Here is a 16,039-nt window from a genome sequence, read left to right on the forward strand (position 1 = left end):
ACACTTGGATGTCGGCTATGCTCTGCTGGAGCCAGTCAAAAGCTCGCCCCTTGCTTTTGCTGGGGAGCCGAGGGGCCTTGCTGAGTCGCACGCTGCTGACGAGAGCGAGCGCGCTGGGGCTTAGCCTGGGCCGCAGGCTGTCGAGAAGGAGGATTGTACCTACGCTTGCCAGAAGAGTAGGGAACAGTCTTCCTTCCCCCAAAAAATCTTCTACCTGTAGAGGTAGAGGCTGAAGGCTGCCGGCTGCCGGCTGCCGGCGGGAGAACTTGTCGAATGCGGTGTCCCGCTGGTGGAGCTGCTCTACCACCTGCTCGACTTTCTCTCCAAAAATGTTATCCGCACGGCAAGGCGAGTCCGCAATCCGCTGCTGGATCCTATTCTCCAGGTCGGAGGCACGCAGCCATGAGAGCCTGCGCATCACCACACCTTGAGCAGCGGCCCTGGATGCAACATCAAAGATGTCATACACCCCTCTGGCCAGGAATTTTCTGCACGCCTTCAGCTGCCTGCCCACCTCCTGAAAAGGCTTGGCTTGCTCAGGGGGGAGAGCATCAACCAAGCCCGCCAACTGCCGCACATTGTTCCGCATGTGTATGCTCGTGTAGAGCTGGTAAGACTGAATTTTGGCCACGAGCATAGAAGAATGGTAGGCCTTCCTCCCAAAGGAGTCTAAGGTTCTAGAGTCCTTGCCCGGGGGCGCCGAAGCATGCTCCCTAGAACTCTTAGCCTTCTTTAGGGCCAGATCCACAACTCCAGAATCATGAGGCAACTGAGTGCGCATCAGATCTGGGTCCCCATGGATCCGGTACTGGGACTCGATCTTCTTGGGGATGTGGGGATTAGTTAAGGGTTTTGTCCAGTTCGCAAGCAATGTCTTTTTTAGGACATGATGCAAGGGAACAGTGGACGCTTCCTTAGGTGGAGAAGGATAGTCCAGGAGCTCAAACATTTCAGCCCTGGGCTCGTCCTCCACAACCACCGGGAAGGGGATGGCCGTAGACATCTCCCGGACAAAGGAAGCGAAAGACAGACTCTCAGGAGGAGAAAGCTGTCTTTCAGGAGAGGGAGTGGGATCGAAAGGAAGACCCTCAGACTCCTCGTCAGAGAAATATCTGGGATCTTCTTCCTCTTCCCACGAGGCCTCACCCTCGGTGTCAGACACAAGTTCACGGACCTGTGTCTGCAACCGTGCCCGACTCGACTCCGTGGAGCCACGTCCACGATGGGGGCGTCGAGAGGTAGACTCCCTCGCCCGCATCGGCGAAGCTCCCTCCGCCGACGTAGTCGGGGAGCCTTCCTGGGAGGCGACGGCAGCCGGCACCGCACGCGGCACCGACGCCGGAGACCTCACCTCGGGCGATGGGGGGGGGGGCTGTACCACAGGAGCCCTCAGGGTAGGGGGAGACCCACCCGAAGGCTCACCGCCACCAGCAGGGGAATGGACAGCCCTCACCTGCACTCCCGACGATGCACCACCGTCCGACGACATCAGCAGACGAGGTCCCGGTACCACCGACGTCGATGCAGCTATCCGATGTCTCGGCGCCGATGCAGAGGGCCGATGCCTCGATGCACTCGATGCACTGGCGGCCGAGGATGAAGCTCTGGACGCTGAAGACGTCGATGCACTCGATACCCCCGGTGCCGATGCCGACGAAGAGCCCGAGAACAAAACGTTCCACTGGGCCAATCTCGCTACCTGAGTCCGCCTTTGCAAAAGGGAACACAGACTACAGGCCTGAGGGCGGTGCTCGGCCCCCAGACACTGAAGACACGACGCGTGCCTGTCAGTGAGCGAGATAACCCGGGCGCACTGGGTGCACTTCTTGAAGCCGCTGGAAGGCTTCGATGTCATGGGCGGAAAAATCACGCCGGCGAAATCAAAATCCGAAATGACGAAAATGAGCACCAAAACTTTGAGGGAGAAAAATCTCGACCGAGGCTGAAAAGAGGCCTACCCCGACGACGAAAGAAAACTTACCGGGGCAAAGACTGAAAATACGGGAAGGGGCAAAACGAAACCTGAGGGGGCTTCCGGAGCACTTCCCAACAATTTCGAAAGATTTTCCGAAGAAAAAAACACACGTCGAAGACAAAGGACGCGCGAGGTCGACTTTCCGGGGCTCGACACGGCGAAAACACGACCATACCGAGTGCGGACAAAAGAAGACTGGCCGGCTCGAGCCGGTTTCGGGCGGGAAGACGGCCGCGCATGCGCGGTGCGCGCGGGCGCGCGAGGACTAGCAAAGGACTTTGCTAGTGAAGATTCCGATTGGAGGGGCTGCCGTGGACGTCACCCATCAGTGAGAACAAGCAGCCTGCTTGTCCTCGGAGAAAATGATAATACATAACATACGAGTGAGAGTAGGAAAAAGTGTAATGTTCAATAATGATAATATGATAAAATAATCAAATCAGAAGGAATCAATATTGGTTGGTTCTGGTATAGACTAGGAAACAAGTCATTAAGGAGGATTCTTTTTGTAAGTCTCTTTGAACAGGTACGTCTTCAGTAACTTCCGGAAGGTTGTCAAGTCACAGTGTTGGGGAAAAATTCAGTGAAAGAAAGACAACACATACAGGAGAGAACACTGTGCACGTACTGAGATGCAGCCCCTAGACAGAAATGACCTGGTGTTGGAAATGACTTGGTGTTGGTGTTGGAATCTTCTTTCATATTTACCTTTATGTTCAAATTTGGCACCTCAGTTAATGACCATATACTGATTATCTTTGTTTCTGGCTCGTTTGCATGTACTGTGAATGAGCCTATCCTTTCAGACTGGCCTTTATATAGGGCCGCCGAGAGGGAGTGCGGGGGGGGGGGGGCAAAATTCCCTGGGCCTGGTCTCCAAGGGGGGGCCAGGCCTGGCGCCGGCAAGCTTCTTCCTGCCTGCTTGCTTCCAGATCTGTCCTCTCCTGCATGCCATCCAGGACCCGGGTGATTGCATTAGCACGATATCGTGTTAATGCAATCATCCGGACCCCGACTCCCGGTATGGACAGGAGCAGAAGAGGACAGACTGTGGGAGCAGGCAGGCAGGAAGAGGCTTGCCAAGCCCCCCCCCTCCCCCCCTTGGAGGCAGAGGCAGAAAGGTAAGGGTGGGCAGGCAGGAGCGACGGCGCAAGTGGGGGGGGGAACGGCATGTGGTGGTCCGGTTCTGCCAGGGCCTGGCTGTATCTCTCAGTGGCCCTGCCTTTTTAGTACGTGGTGAAAGCAACATTCACCGTCTGCTCATTTAAACATAGAGCAGCACTTGCACTGTCAGTGTCATAGAAAAATAAAATCATAACAGAATTTTCAATTTAATTACCATGTGGTCCTGATGACATCTGGCAATTCTAGGGGTATATTTCCTAGGCATCACATTTTTATTTCTTTCTTTGTTGGCGTATGAGACTGTTACTGTTTTCAGACTGTCTGCATTGCTCAGGTCACAGTGCCTAGGTGCAGCACAGTCAGTTCCAGAGAGAAAGGAAAGACATCTGCAGCCACAGTGGTGATCCTTACTGGCCTGCCAGCTGCACCAACAGATACTCAGTGGAAAATGAGCAAGCAGATCAGTATATTATCCAAAATATTTTATTGAAGATACCGTATTTAAGACAGTTGCAGATCGTTTGCCTTGCTGTTTTCTGGGACCAACAGATACTCATCCAGCTCTGGAATTAGTAAGGGATGCCTAGCTATCAATGAGTGATCATCAGAAAAGGTGAGGGTAGCAGAGATCCCCAAGAGAAAAGGGAAAAAGATAAAAACACATGCAGTTTTCTTTATAATTTAATCAGGGGAAAACAAGGAAAATGGTACTATCACATCAAAAAGACTTAAAACACAGTTTTCAAACAAATTTACCTAGGGAATCAAACAGCTAAATTCCTGGAGCTGAACACTATTACCTACCCCACAGAAAACTGGTCTCAATTAGGTTAATTTTCAAAGTAATTTAGCCAGGTTATCCAAGGGGAGAAATTACTAACATGCAGTAAAATATGGCATTTTTCCACAGCTTAGATTATCTTGAGAGTTGAGAGTCACTGACTTGGGTTAATCTGCTATCCGGCAGCATCGAGCCATTAACACGTGGCCCGATTCTCTTGGGGAGTCTCTCTTAATGGGACCATCGCTTTCAAAAAGAAGCACAGTCCAGGGATCCCCCCTCTTTCCAGCAAAGACCCTCCCCCTGAAGATATGCACAACCCCACCCCCAAAGACACAAAAGTTCCCAAGTACCCCTACATCCTATTGACCCTCACCCAGAACACCCCTCCAAAATCCCCACCCTCTCCATAGGCCCACCCCGGACATACTTTAACTAATCATTGGTGTATGTGCTGATAAAAATAAATGCATATGTTATAAAATACACTCATAAGTGCCAATCTCATCACTGCCCTGTTTATTCTCTGATCCTAGGAATGCCTACAAGGATATTGTGTTTCTGTGCATCTACTTTATACCCCAGGCTTGGAGCTGGTATTTTATTTCCTGGTACAATGTAGCTTGCAAAGTTCAACACAAGCTGTATTATTTAATTTACATAATGAGGTGTTTTTTGCATGAACTTGCATGCTTTGTATCTCAATATAATATAACCTGCAGTACCTTAAACTAATATATGCTGTGGTAAAATAATGGATGATTTTGCCATTTAACACTGGCATTAGGAGAATACAAACAGGGCACTTGCCCTGGCCCCAGGGGGCCCTAAACCTAAGTAAAACTGAATAAGACAGAGCCTACTATGGTCAGCTATCAGCCCCCTACTACATTTCTGCCTGGGCCCCAGTATATTTAACACCTGCCTTGAATACGTATTAAGGGGCAAAAAGTATTTTATTTCCTTAACGCATTTTAGTAACTACCCCCAAAGTAGTTATTGAGATTGCCCTACTTGAAAACTGTCCCCAATACAGCAGCTAATGGCTCACAGCCTGGATAACTCAGTGCATAGAGCACCAGATAACAAGCCTGGATAGCTCAGTCGGTAGAGCATCAGACTTTTAATCTGAGGGTCCAGGGTTCAAGTCCCTGTTCAGGTGCTTAAACATTTTTGGGTTTCTGGCAGGTACTTGTGACCTGCCTTGGCCACTGTTTGGAAAACAGGATACTGGGCTAGATGGACCACTGGTCTGACCCAGTATTTGCTACTTTTACGTTCTTATGGACCTTCACAATGTGTGGTAGAATAAACAAGAGGTCCAAATGCTGCAGTCCAATTGTATCAAAAACAAAGAGCAGCAAGTATTGAGTCAGTAGCTGTTTTTTTTAGAGTTTAATCATTTTTTTTATTGATGAATGTATACATGAAACAATTCCATGTCAATCAGTAGAACTTTGGTAATAAGCATTTCAAACTCGTACTAATACAGCTAAACTGCTATCATCAACATTTTCTTTTGTTCCCCCCTCCCCCCCAACTTCCCCTTCCCATCTCCCCTCCTTCCACATTAATATATTGATTAACTTTGGCATATATATGCAAATGTGCTGTACTTAACTATTGTCAGGAAATCCATATATTAACTTTGGAATGTATCAAGTAGCAACCTGGGCATTCTTCAACAAAAATTTTGAAAAATAAATGTAGACTGCTGACAACATTCTGTGGTCTTGGTTTGGTATTTCATTGCTCTGCTAATGTCATTTCTTCCCCGCCTTATGCTATAATTCTGCCGATCAACAATGTATCATCCGCTAAGCAGGAGAATCACATCGCATCCGTGTGGTGCCACTATCTCTGTCTCATCCCCAGAAGCCTCCCTTCCCTCTATACTGTACCTACCTCCTCATCACTTCCCCCCCCCTTAGTAGCTGTTTTTTTTTGAGTATTGTGTTCAGTTTTGGAGGCCTTATCTTACTAAGGATGTAAAAAGACTTGAAGCGGTTCAGAGAACAGTGACGGAAATGGTAGGGGGCTTATGTAGCAAGAGAGATTTGATGACCTAAACATGTATACCATTGGTTCCCAAACTTTTTCAGTTCATGGCACCCTTCGTGTCCAAGCAATTTTTCATAGCACCTCCACCCCCCCCCCCCCCCCCCCAGCCACACAGGTCTCCATCTTTTTCTCTGCATTAATATAACAGTGCCAGGGTGTCCCTATAACCAGCCCCTCCAAATGACACACTGATTATGATTTATAACAAATTACTGCTCTACCTATGTCCCCATGCATACCTCCGACCCACCCCCATCCTCCCACCCTGTCAGACTGTCATAGTAATGCTTGAATGTTTTCACTTATATACACTGTCAGCTAGCACATTTGCTTATTTCCGATCTGAGGAAGAAGGGCAACCTTCGAAAGCTAATCAAGAAATGTATTAAGTTATGTCCAATAAAAAAGGTATCATCTTATTTTCTTTTCCGTGTTTTATTTTGTTTGATTTCTATAGATTCTACATGGAATGTTGCTATTCCACTAGCAACATTCCATGTAGAAGTCGGCCCTTGCAGATCACCAATGTGGCCGCGCAGGCTTCTGCTTCTGTGAGTCTGACGTCCTGCACGTACGTGCAGGACGTCAGACTCACAGAAACAGAAGCCTGCGCAGCCTTCTACATGGAATGTTGCTAGTGGAATAGCAACATTCCATGTAGAATCTCCAATAGTAGCAACATTCCATGTAGAATCTCCAATGGTATCTATTTTACTGTCATAGTAATGCTTGAATGTTTTCACTTATATACACTGTCAGCTAGCACATTTGCTTATTTCCGCTCTGACGAAGAAGGGCAACCTTCGAAAGCTAATCAAGAACTGTATTAAGTTATGTCCAATAAAAAAGGTATCATCTTATTTTCTTTTCCATGTTTTATTTTGTTTGATTTCTATTGATAACCTTAAGAGTGGACTAACACGGCTACCACACTCCTCTGCTCTACCTATGAAAAGTTATTCTGTAATTATACTTCCTCTATGTACATCTGTATGCTACACAAGCTGGCATGTTTGAAAATACAACTGAGATTAAATAAAAATGCTACCAGCAATAAAGAATGACAACGTGGATGCAGCAGCTCATAGGTTGGTTGGTTTGCTTGCTTTGTTTTGAATGGGAAGGGGAAGCAGAGACTGACCTATTAGCTTCAACTTTTTGACTTTATCCTGTCTCCTGTTTTCATCCAACCTCCCTGGCAGCAAAAGCGAGTCCTGAAGGCTGTCTGCATTGTGTCCCCAGTGGCGGTGACAAAAAAAAAAAAAAAGCAAGCAAGCGCGGGACCACAGCAGCCTTCAGGCATACACTGTCTGCTCTGCTATTCTTCTGCCCCCCCTAACATCAACCTCCAATTCTGGGGGAAGAGGACCACCAGAACTGATAGCGTATGCTTGAAGACTGCTACAGCCCTGCACTTGCTTTTTTTGTTATTGTTTTGCCACTGCTGCTGTTTGCAGTGGCGGTTCGGGTGGTGGCAGGAGGTTGGGATTTGCCGCGGCACCCCAGAGAGTTTGCTGCGGCGCACCAGGGTGCCACCATGCAATGTTTGGGAACCGCTGATGTACACCCTGCAGGAAAGGAGAACAGGGGTGATACGATACAGACGTTCAAATATTTGAAAGGTATTAATTTGCAAACAAGCCTTTTCCACAGACAGGAAGGTGGTGGAACTAGAGGGCATGAATTGAGGTTGAAAAGGGGGCAGACTCAGGAATAATGTCAGGAAATATTTATTCACTGAGAAGGTGGTAAATGCCTGGAATGCCCTGCCGCAGGAGGTGGTGGAAATGAAAATGGGATAAAGAAAAAGGAATCCTGTTTAGAAAGATCGGATCCAAAGAAGATTAAGGGAGATTAGGTAGGAAAGCCAGTGCTGGGATGACTTCTACGGTCTGTGCCCTGATGGAGGCTAAATTAGATTTGGATGGGCCGGGAGTGGAGCTTTTCAGGGGATTTGACAACAACTTCAGAAATGTTAGAACAAGGCCAGTGTCAGGGAGACTTCTATGGTCTATGCCCTAAAAATGGTAAGGTAAATCAAGAACTGGTATACATACAGGGCCAGTGGTAGGGTCTCTGGCGCCCCCCTGCAAACTATCAGTTGGTGACTCCCCTCCTCCATCCAGCATCTCCTTTCTCTCTTCTCCATCCCCCTTCTCCCACCCTGCCCCTTTTTTCAGCCTAGTGCCTTAAAAGGTGAAGAACAAAAGATTTTTTTTTACTTGACAGCTTTTTAATTTATTTTTATTTTATTTATTGCATTTGTATCCCACATTATCCCACCTTTTTGCAGGCTCAATGTGGCTTACAATTCAACATGAGTTGTGGAAATCTGTCTGAGAAAATACATTTAGTATAGCAAAAGGATCTTATGGTAAAGGGGGTAATAATAAAACAAGATAATGTCTTAGCAAGTCTTAGAGTAGGACAGTTCTAGTTTCATAAGGAGGGTTCACATGTATTAATCTGTGTGGTATGTTCTTTCGAAGAGGTGGGTCTTCAATAGTTTGCGGAAGGTAATCAGTTCATAGCTTCCCATATATAGATATAAACATGAAATAAAATTTAATATCACTAAAACTGCTTAAAACTTATTGTAGCTGGTGGAAGCAGCAGTAATAAAGCCTGTATTTTCTGCTCTTTTTTCTACACTGCTCTATACAATACAGTAATATATGGCCAACTTTTAGTGAGAATATCCTACACAAATCCCAATGCTGTGCTCCTTCCTGGGTTGTGCAAGCGGCAAACCGTGCACTGGAAGTGAAAGCCTGCTAAGTGTGATTTACCACCTACACAACCTGAGAAGAAGCACGGTGTTAGGGTTTGTGTAGCCACATCTCCTGTGGGTCCAGCATCTCTTAATTTATCTTACTTCCATCCCCCACAGTCCAGGATTTCTCTCTTACTCATTCTCTCCCCCTCCCTCCATGACCTGGTATCTTATCTTCTCCCAAGGCCCCCCACATAGTCTGGCATTCCCCCGCAGGTCCAGTATCTATCCTGTCCTCCTCCCCATTGCTCCCCATGGATCCAGCACATCCCCTGCTCCTCATGGGTCCAGCACCCCCTTCCCCTGCCATGTCCAACACTTCTCCCGCTTCCTTCCTCAGCCCTCCCCCCATGAATCCAGCACCGCTCCTCTCACAAATCCAATACTTCTCCTTCCCTCATTTCCCCCCTTTCCATGTGAGTCCAGCACCTCTTTCCATCCTCCTCCAGCCCCCTCCCTTGTCCATCAAACCTCGGTTTTGCCGGCAGCTGCAGCCACAGCATAAACCCATTGCCTGGGCCGACCCAGAGCCTTTTCCTCTGCCGCAACCCATCCACTAACACAACTTCCTGTGTAAGTGAGGGCAGGACATGGAAGAGGGAACACTCTGGGTTAGTCCAGACTGGACGTCTGTCTGTGGCTGCCAGCAAAGTCGAGGTTTGACGGACCAGAGGGAGCTAGGAGAGGACGGGGAGAAGTGCAGGATCCATGGTGGGGAAGGGAGTAAAAGTTCATGCTGCAACCTAAAAAAAAGTGCTGTTATGTGTGCCAGCCCTGTGACAACCCCTCTCCCGAGTGCTCGCAATATGTGTGTCGCAGCACACTGATTGAGAACCACTGGTCTATAGAGATCCCATCATAATCCAACTATGAAAACTTTGCAAAAGACCCTTCTCTACAAAAAAAAAAAAAAGATACAGCAAAGTTTTGGTCCAGTTTTGCACTGAACATTTCCAGTCATTGAAAATACTAAGCCAATTCTATTTGACACTGGAGCAAACATCTGATAAATCTGTCTCATAATAGACTCAGTAGACATTGGCCCCAGCAAACCTCTGAGAGCACCTCCTTAAATTCAGCAACTGAATTAATGCATTAAATGGATTACAAACATTACTAGTCAGAATTCCACTAGGGGGCATTTGAGAACAGAGCAAACCACAAAAGGTCTTTGAATGAAAAGATCCTAAGTATTAGCTGTACCTTGATATGGATTCCTGAATTTTATCTTGTTTCCTCTAAAAAAAAATGTGTAAAATTTACGCAAGGATCCTGGTACCTAAAAATGCACAAGTAAATTTTAATTAATACCAATTAGCACCGATAAGTGATTATTAGCACCCAATTATCATCGCTAATTGGCTTGATAGTCAATTAAATTGCTCACAGAAATTGGGTGCACGCCCAAACTTCCATCTGCAATTTTTAACATCATATATAGAATTAGGCCAATAGTAGCTGAATATCACTGCTATTTGTATAGCTGGGCGTTCTGCTCCTGCTCTGCCCCAGCATTATCCATATAGGGGATAATGCTAAAAAGAGCCAACTATTTTTAGGTGGCAATTCCAGTATTCTAGTCATTTATGCATGTATGCTGATATCATATATACTGTGACAGAGGTGTGAGGCTAGCCTGGTGGCTCAGTGGGTGAGCTGTGTGCTGCCGTGTGCAAGTGCTGGCTGTGAGATGAGGGGAATTGTTGCCATCACTTCAGGGTGATACCTGGGAACTGGAATAAGGGCCTATGACTGCAGGGTGCTGGATGGATCCCTGGTGCATGGCCCCTGATCCAAGACCACCACTGAGCTCACCAGAATAAACACCACAGAGCTTTCTTCCTATAGATAAAGAATAGAAAAAGAAAAGGCCCTTAGTAGCTTATGCTGAAAGTATGCTGGGGGGAAGGGAAGGATAGGAATCTAAAGCAGTGCTTCTCCGCCCAGCATAACAAGCCTGTCAGGTTTTAGGTTTTACCACAATGAATGCATATGATGAATTTGAAGCTTTTTATGCTATTAACCACTCTGTACTTCTTTATAAATTAGCTTATCTGGTGAAATCGACCTCAGGGATCTGTCCTGGGACCTCTTCTTTTCTCCATCTATACTTCTTCCCTTGGTACTCTGATCTCATCCCATGGTTTTCAGTATCATCTTTATGCTGATGACTCCCAGATCTACCTCTCCACACCAGAAATCTCAGCAGAAATTCAGACCAAAGTATCAGCCTGCCTTTCTGTCATTGCCGCCTGGATGTCTCACCGCCATCTGAAACTAAATATGACCAAGACTGAGCTTCTTATCTTTCCCCCTAAACCAACCTCTCCTCTTCCCCCATTCTCTATTTCTGTGGATAACACTCTCATCCTCCCTGTCTCATCAGCTCGTAACCTTGGGGTCATCTTCGACTCCTCTCTCTCCTTCTCTGAACCTATTCAGCAGACTGCTAAAACCTGTCGTTTCTTTCTCTAAAATACCACCAAAATTTGCCCTTTCCTTTCTGAGCACGATACCAGAACCCTTATACACACTCTTATCACCTCTCGCTTAGACTATTGCAACTTGCTTCTCACAGGTCTCCCACTTAGCCATCTGTCTCCTCTTCAATCTGTTCAAAATTCTGCCGCACCACTTATATTCCGCCAGTGTCGATATGCTCATATTAGCCCTCTCCTCAAGTCACTTCACTGGCTCCCTATCCATTTCCGCATACAGTTCAAACTCCTCTTATTGACCTATAAGTGCATTCACTCTGCAGCTCCTTAGTACCTCTTCACTCTCATCTCTCCCTACACTCCTCCCCAGGAACTCCATTCACTGGGTAAATCGCTCTAATCTGCACCCTTCTCCTCCACCACTAACTCCAGACTCCGTTCCTTTTATCTTATTGCACCATATGCCTGGAATAAACTTCCTGAGCCGGTCCATCAAGCTCTATCTCTGGCCGTCTTCAAATCTAAGCTAAAAGCCCACCTTTTTGATGCTGCTTTTAACTCCTAACCCTTACTCACTTGTTCAGTACCCTTATTTTATCATCCCCACCTTAGTAATTCCTTTATCCTCTTATTTGTCCTGTTTGTCCTAATTAAATTGTAAGCTCTGTCGAGCAGGGACTGTCTCTTCATGTTCAACTATACAGCGCTGCGTACATCTAGTAGCGCTATAGAAATGATAAGTAGTAGTAGTAATAGGTTGGTTGAACAATTCCTGAGTAACAGACAATACAGTGTGAAAGGATTAAATGGTAGGTCATCTAGCTGGAACCCTGGTTGTGGTGTGCCCCAGGGCTCTCCATTATCATCATCATTATTTAATATTTATCTTAGTTCTCTTGGCTATACCTTTTTAGAAATTAGAGTAACCATCTTGTCTTATGCGTATGATATTGTCCTTTTGTGCCCAGCACTAGAAAAGTTTGAGGCCACTTTAACTTCTATTTAAGCATTATATCTCGCCTATAGATAAGTGGGCAGTAGATCGTTTGAAACTGAATAAACAAAAGACCAAAATATTGTGGATTGGTGATATAGATAATATTTCTGCTAGGTCCTTATCTCTGGTCTCAGGAGAGGTTCTAAAAATTTAAGATCACTCAAGGGTGCAAGGAATAATTTTCGATTCCAAACTCTCCTTTAATTAACACATTAGTGCCTTGAGTAAGAGATTTTTCTTCAAGCTTACACAATTGCGAGCTATAAGATCCTCTCTACAATTTTATGATTTCAGGACCTTAGCCTGGGCAATCTTGCTTCAACAACTGGATTACTGTAACTCCATGTACTGTCAGGTTTCCAGTAAATCTTTAAAGTCGACTGCAGAACACTGCAGCCAGGTCAAATCTATGGGTCGGGTTGTTTCGATAGAATTTCGTCCTATATAACTGATCTTCACTGGTTGTCAATACATCAGTGTGTCAAGTTTAAAATAGCTTGTTCGATTTATAAATCAATTTATGGTTTAAATGCAGATATTTATTTATTTATTAGGATTTATTTACTGCTTTTTGAAGGAATTCACTGAAGGCGGTGTACAGTAAGAATAGATTAAACACGAGCAACAGGCAATTACAGCAGTAAAAATATTCAAATAATACGTAATAGAACATTTTAATTGATTGCGAAGGGTAAAGCAAAGATGGAGCATATAGATAGGTAAGAGAGTAAGAAGAGTTAGAAAGTGACTAATTTAAAGAAAGTTGCACATGATAGTCTTACAGATCTATTTGAGATCCCTTCCTCAGGATGAAGCTTGTGCTTTCTTCGTACATTGCAACTGGGTTATCCTGTCTTAAAAAATGTTAGGTTGAAGTCAATTTATGAGGGTTCTTTCCTTTTCCATGGACCGTGGATTTGGAATGAATTGCCTATGTCATTGAAAGGTTTATCAAACTATCTTTTCATAAGGGTTTAAAAACCTACCTTTTTAGTAAATAATAAGTTACTTTGTTCAGGAGTAGCTAGCTCTGTTTACATTGTCCTATTCATGCGCTAATTCCCCTGGTGTAAGAGAGTTTCTTTGCTTGTTAACCACCGTAAATCGTTTGTAGAATAATGGATGGTATATAAGACTCAAATAGAATAGAATAGAATACAAGTTCCCTGTAAATACAAATCTATCTCAAGCATATTCACTGTGGCAGTCCTGAAGATCTGACTGGTTGGGTGTATCTCCAGGAGAGGGTTGAGAAGCACTGATCCAGTATATAAAATAAGGGAAAAATAATCCATGTACTATAAAAAATCTAGCTTCCCGCTCATCAACTGGTAAGAAACGCTCTTGGCCTTCTGATATTTTCTTTCACTATTGAAGTTCGCAGACTTTCAGATTTAAGGGTGAGGAAATAACCTATTACAACCCTGCAACTGCCAGGCCCTTCTCTTGAACAGAAAATAAAATGCAAAAGAACAAAGTCCCTGAACTGTAATTAGATAATGCCACTGCCTTAGTTTTCTTTACAAGCCTAGATTCCAGCTCTTGTGGCTATGAGTCATTCTCAACACTTTCTAGATGCCAAACAGAAAACTACAAGCAAAGACTGGAAATCAGATAATGTGGATTCAGACATGTATAGACTTTTAACACTAATTTTCCTCTTTACCTGAATGATGAAATAGATTTATTCACACAGTGGGCCATATCCAAGATGGAACCCCACCCCCATCCCCCATCAGTGCCTAAAGAACAGATTCTTCTGGTATAAGGCCTTGTGTCTGTTCCTCTACCTGCAAAACAAGTACTAGTAGTCTAGATTTATTCCCTGCAAAAGGAATAAATATTTGAACGTCTGTATCATGTCATCCCTGTTTCTTCTTTCCTCCAAGGAATACATGTTCACAGTGGTGTGCTAGAGCCGGCTTGCACCGGCTCGCAAGAGTCGCTTGTTAACTTTGCTCGGCTCTTGTGAGCCGGTTGTTGAAACCCGCGAGCCGGCTCTCCTCCCTCCCTCTTCCCTCACATCACCGACCTGACGAATTCTTCGGGGCAGGCAGTCTTGCCTGCCCGCTGCAAGTGCTGACTCTCCCCCGCTGGCGTTGCAGGTTCGCGCTTTAAAAATGGCCGCCGAGACTTCCAGAGGCGGCCTCGCGAAACTTCGCCCTTGTAAGTCTCGGCGGCCATTTTGAAGCGCGAACCGGCAGCGCCAGCAGGGGACTGAGTCAGTGCTTGCAGCGGGCAGGCAAGACTGCCTGCCCCGAAGAATTAAAGGAGTCAGATCGGTGACGGGAGGGAGGGAGGAGAATTCTATTAACAACTCGGGAGGGGGTGGCAGGGGAGAGAAGGGTCATCGCTGGGCATGGGTGGATCATGGAGGGGAGAGAAGGGTCGTCGCTGGGTATGGGTGGATGGAGGGCAGGGGAGAGGAGAGGAGGGTCACTGCTGGATTGGGTGGATGGAGGGCAGGGGAGAGGAGGGTCACTGGGTATGGGTGCATGCAGGGGAGAGGAGGGTCGCTGGATATGGGTGCATGCAGGGCAGGGGGAGAGAAGGGTCACTGGACATGGGTGGATGGAGAGCAGAGGAGAGGAGGGTCGCTGGACATGGGTGGATGGAGGGCAGGGGAGAGGAGGGTCGCTGGACATGGGTGGATGGAGGGCAGAGGAGAGGAGGGTCGCTGGACATGGGTGGATGGAGGGCAGGGGAGAGGAGGGGAGAGAGAAGAAATGCTGGACATGGATGGAGGGGAGGGAAGAGTGAGGAAGGAGATGAGATGAGGGAAAAGGAAGAGAGGAGAAAAACTGCATATGGATGAAGAAAATAGGCAGAAGTTGAGGACCAGAAATGAAGAAGAAAGGAAAGAAATAAATGGAAAGGAAGCCCTGGAAACGGAGTTAAGAGGACAGATAGCAGCAGAATCGGATACTGGGCCAGCATGATCAGAAAAACAGTCACCAGACAACAAAGGTAGAAAAAAAATCATTTTATTTTCATTATAGTGTTTGGAATATGTTCACTTTGAGAATCGGGTGCTCAACATTAAAAGTTTATATTTATTTACTTATTTATGGCATTTTATCCCACATTAAACATGAATTAGATTAGAACCTGGGATCATTTAATTTTTTTTTCCTTGAGAGAGTAATGCATTGCCGCCCCCCCCCCCCCCTCCCCGGCTATAGCCAGCTCTGCAATTTTGGGGCGGCGCAGAAGTGGACGGGGGGGGGGGGGGGGGGGGGGCGCAAAGGTGGACGGGGGGGGGCGCAGAGGTGGACCGGGGAGAGAGCCTGTTGTTAAAAATTTACCAGCACACCACTGCATGTTCAGGTCAGCAAGTCTCTCCTCGTACGGTTTGCAATGCAAATCCCATACCATTTTTAATAAAGCTACAAAAATGGTATGGGATTTGCATTGCAAACCATATGAGAGACTTCCCGACCTGAACATGTATTCCTTGGAGGAAAGGAGAAATGGGGTGACATGATACAGACGTTGAAATATTTGAAAGGTATCAATCCGCAAACAAACCTTTTCCGGAGACGGGAAGGTGGTAGAATTAGAGGACATGAATTGAGGTTGAAGGAGGGCAAACTCAGAACTAATATCAGGAAGTATTTTTTCACGGAAAGGGTGGTAAATATGTGGAATGCCCTCCCAAGGGAGGTGGTGGAGATGAAAACGGTAATGGAATTCAAACTTGCGTGGGATGAACACAAAAGAATCCTGTTAGAAGGAATGGATCTATGGAATCTTAGCGGACATTGGGTGGCAATGCTGGTAATTGGGATGCAAAACCGGTGCTGGGCAGACTTCTACAGTCTATGCCCTGATCGTAACTGAACAGATATGGATGGACTGGAGTGTAAATTTAAGGGGCTTCGACATTAGT

At 46.1% G+C, this 16,039-nt stretch overlaps 1 protein-coding gene and 1 non-coding gene across 5 annotated transcripts in view; one reads left to right on the forward strand and one right to left on the reverse strand.

Annotated features, from left to right (window-relative positions):
* KDM2B (lysine demethylase 2B) overlaps positions 1 to 16,039 on the reverse strand; it is a 322,873-nt gene that overhangs the window by 232,236 nt on the left and 74,598 nt on the right. The window lies entirely within an intron of this gene.
* On the forward strand, positions 4,971 to 5,043 carry TRNAK-UUU. Its single transcript has one exon. It is a non-coding gene; the product is annotated as a tRNA-Lys (tRNA).

Source organism: Microcaecilia unicolor, chromosome 11, assembly GCF_901765095.1.
Source record: "Microcaecilia unicolor chromosome 11, aMicUni1.1, whole genome shotgun sequence".
In the NCBI taxonomy this organism is placed as follows: domain Eukaryota; kingdom Metazoa; phylum Chordata; class Amphibia; order Gymnophiona; family Siphonopidae; genus Microcaecilia; species Microcaecilia unicolor.